General features: G+C 37.7%; 1 non-coding gene across 1 annotated transcript; it reads left to right on the forward strand.

Moving 5' to 3' along the window:
- Positions 1 to 215: 215 nt before the first annotated feature.
- LOC149492750 (small nucleolar RNA R71) lies at positions 216 to 321 on the forward strand. The gene has a single exon (XR_016319003.1). It is a non-coding gene; the product is annotated as a small nucleolar RNA R71 (small nucleolar RNA).
- Positions 322 to 3,850: the final 3,529 nt, after the last annotated feature.

Raw genomic sequence — 3,850 nt, forward strand, 5'->3', positions numbered from 1 at the left:
AAGTGCTGTAATGGCGTCTATTTCATAGACTCCTGCAGTTCTTCTTCTTTCGGTATTATTTTGGTAGTGGCTGTTGCTTGCCATCTCCTCTATCAACTCATATGCTTCATCAATACCTTTCTTTTCAAAAGATCCACCTGCAGCTGCATCTAAAGTGATTTTAATATTAGGAGATAGAGCATTATAGAAAGTTTGTACCTGTAACCACTTGGGCAAACTGTGATGCGGACACTTTCTTAGCAAGTCCTTGAATCTTTCCCAAGCTTCATACAAGCTCTCTTGATCATGATGAGCAAATGTCATTATCTCATTGCGCAACTTGGTGGTTTTTGAGGATGGAAAGAATTTAGCTAGAAATTTTTGAGCTAATTCATCCCATGTGGTAAAACTTCCAGCGGGACATGATTGTAACCATGCTCTAGCTTTATCCCTAAGAGTGAATGGAAAAAGTCTTAATTTGATTGCATCTTCAGAAACACCATTTTGTTTGAATGTGTCACAAATTTCCAAAAAATTGGTGATGTGAGCATTAGGATCTTCACTAGGCAAACCTCCATATTGTGAACCCCTCCCCAAAATATGTCATAGGCATGTGAATGCATGTGACTAAAGGAAGAAATGCACGTGAATGTATGAGTCGCCACCTTGTTTAATTGTTTTAGGGTAAACTAGGAAAAACCCTAAGTGACTCCAATTTTAATTAACCTAGTTACTAGATTAATTAGCCCAATGTCTAAGGCATGGTCTTCGAACCCGAGGTGGATCCCGAGACTATGTCATGCTGATGAAACTAACCTAAGAATGAATGTTTTGCAAGGAAGATGAAATAATTTAGACCAATGAAAAAGATGTTTATGTGATTCGACTTGCCGCCCGGGGTTAGATCCCGAACGTGCCTACGTACTTCCGTTTGAATGGAAGATCAAAGTCAACGTAGTTCGATAGGCCTCTTTTAGAGGGCTTTGAATGGGATGCTTTATGCATGAGTGTGTGTATGCTTTGTGCATTTTTGTTTAGGCATTGTGCCAAAGAATTGATTGTTTTAGGCATTTTGCCAAAAAGTTGATTGGTTTGATTTTAGGCATTTGATGCCAAAAATGTTGATTTTGATGGCTTTTAGCCAAAAAGATTGATTTAGGCAATTTGATTGCCAAAATGATTGATTTTAGGCGATTGTCGCCAAAATGATTGATTTTAAGGCTTTTAGCCAAAAAGAGTGATTTAGGCAATTTGATTGCCAAAATGATTGATTTTAGGCGATTGTCGCCAAAATGATTGATTTTAAGGCTTTTAAAGCCAAAAAGATTGATTTAGTTTTAAGGCATTTTGCCAAAACTTTGATTTAAGCGTTTTATTACTAAAAAATGACTGATCTTACTTATTGGCAATTTGTTTACCAAAAGTAATTAATCAAACTGCAATGTAGGCAATTTAATGCCAAAAGAACGTGAATAATTTAGGCTACTTAGTCACAATTATTGATGAACTGGACTTAAGCCGAAAATTGTTCGAAATAAAGGCAATCATACCATAGCCATTGATAGACTAGATATTTTAAGCCAATATTGTCGGATTTAAGCTTTAATACCACGATTATTAATTAACCGGGCATTTAGCTTAATCATGCTTTAATTGAGGCAATTTGCTTGCCTATATGATGACATGAATGCATTTATGCAGTTGTAGAATTAAAAGGAGTAGAAGAGAAGCATGCATGAAGTGCTAAAATTAAATAGGCAGAGTTTTGTTTACGTACCTGATTTAATCGTCGACCGCTTCTTAACTCCAGGTTAAGCTCCTCGTTAAGGGAATTAATTTTAATTTAATTTTAAGTGACCAAGTATCACAACAATAAAATAAAATTAAAATTAAAAAATGCAAGAAAGCAGTAAAGAATCGCAAAGAGCGTAGGGAGAAGGAGCGTCCGTCAACACAGACTGAGTGAGGAAAAAAGGAGGCCCGAGGCCTGTATTTATAGGCGCAAAACGGACTGTTTTCGGTGGCTGGGTCGCCGGATGGACCGCCGGCTCGGCGGCCCGCCCGGCGGCCGGGCCGCCAAGTCTCGGCGGCCTGGGCCACCGGCTGAGCCGCCGGATCGGCGGCCCTCCCGGCGGCCGGGCCACCGGGTCTCAGCGGTCGGGCCGCCGGCTCGGTGGCTGGCTCCGGTGGCTGAGCCACCGGGGCAGGCAGGTTTATTCCGGGGGCTTTTCCGGGAGTTCCGGACCTCCAAAAAATATTCCGAGACCAGTTTCGAGATCCTCGTAATTTTCCGGACGTTTCAAGTACCATATTGGCATATTTCCGGTGAATTTTCCGAAAGGCCTCCGGTCCGGCCGGACTGTTCGCAGTCCGAAAAAAACAGGCTTTTGAGCCTCAAAAAATTTGAGTATTCACACATATTGGATCGAGGTAGAGAGCATTTGGATAATTGCAGGTTTAATCTCAAAGTTATTAGCTTCTACCCTAGGTCTTGTAATACTTGAGGTTGTCCCATTCAGATTAGGTGTTGTATAATCCCTTAAGGTACGGATCGGATGTTGAAGTGGTGGTCCAACTACGTTTTCGTTTCTGTTTTCGTTTTCGTTGGCCATGTCTGCTTGTTGATCGAGTTTTATTTCTCTTGCTTTTCTTGCAGCGTTGTGCCTACGAAAGGTTCTTTCAATTTCTGGGTCAAAGACTAAAGGTTCAGTTGTCCTTGATCTTCTTTGCATAAAACACCTGGAACAGTACTTAAAAGAAAATTAAATAAAAACGAAAGAGTGTCTAAATTAATAACAGGGTAATTCGTATTGATATTGATACGCCAATCCCCGGCAACGGTGCCAAAAACTTGACAGCGTTTTTCACAAGTGTACGAAATCGCAACAAGTAGTATAGAGTAAGAAAGTATCGTATCCACAGGGATTGTTTATCAATTACCAAAATTATGTTAACCTATTATTATTTAGACGATGATAAAAGGAATTCGCTGTAAAGTAAATAAAATTCAAAGTAAAAGAGATCAAACACAAAATTTAGGTGAAAAGAAATCAGGGGATTAAGCTACTAGGGAATTTGATTTCATTTAATTCTATCCAGCTTATTCTATTAGTTCATTAATCAAGTTTAATTGTTCAAGTGGGAGAAAACAACCCTAAGGTTACTAACAAGCTCTCCCGATTTATTGTTAGCTATTCTAATCCAATTTAATCACCTATCTTAATAGTGAAATTAAACATGAATCAGATCATTAGGTTTTATGGTTGTTTTATGAATTCACAACTTAATACTTTATTAACTTATGAAAGCCCCCCTTGAGTCAAACCATATAGTTTCCACATCAAGTTATTATTCTCAAGTAAATTATTACCTTATTCATATCAATAACCCTTCTCCCGAATGATGTTATTGAAATAATTCAATCCAGGGGAATTTTTCTGCCTGGAAGCCTTAAGCACAATAATAAGTTATAACAAGAACAAAGAAAAATAAATCTAATATTATAAGCTGGAATCGAATTAAATTACATCAAATCCCTAGTATAAAAGTTTAGCTAGACATAGTAATTAAATTAAACTCAATCACACTTGAATCATTCATCATATTTAAAGACAATAATAAAGAAAGAAACAAGATGAAAAGTTTAGAATAAAAACTGTATCACAACTATGTTGATGGCTTCCTTGAATCTTAGCACAATTATTTGAAGCTTGAAATCTTTGAGAAGAGAGAACTATGTAAAGAAGTGTACAAAGAAAACGATCTCCCTTGCTATGAGAAGTTCCTTTCTTTATATAGAGGTCCTGAAGGCAAGTCTGACTCCTTTTAGGAAATAGAATACTTATTTAGTACAAAATCCTTTATAGGAGAT

This window comes from Jatropha curcas, chromosome 11, assembly GCF_041381405.1.
Source record: "Jatropha curcas cultivar XTBG-Jc1 chromosome 11, XTBG_Jcur_1.0, whole genome shotgun sequence".
In the NCBI taxonomy this organism is placed as follows: Eukaryota; Viridiplantae; Streptophyta; class Magnoliopsida; order Malpighiales; family Euphorbiaceae; genus Jatropha; species Jatropha curcas.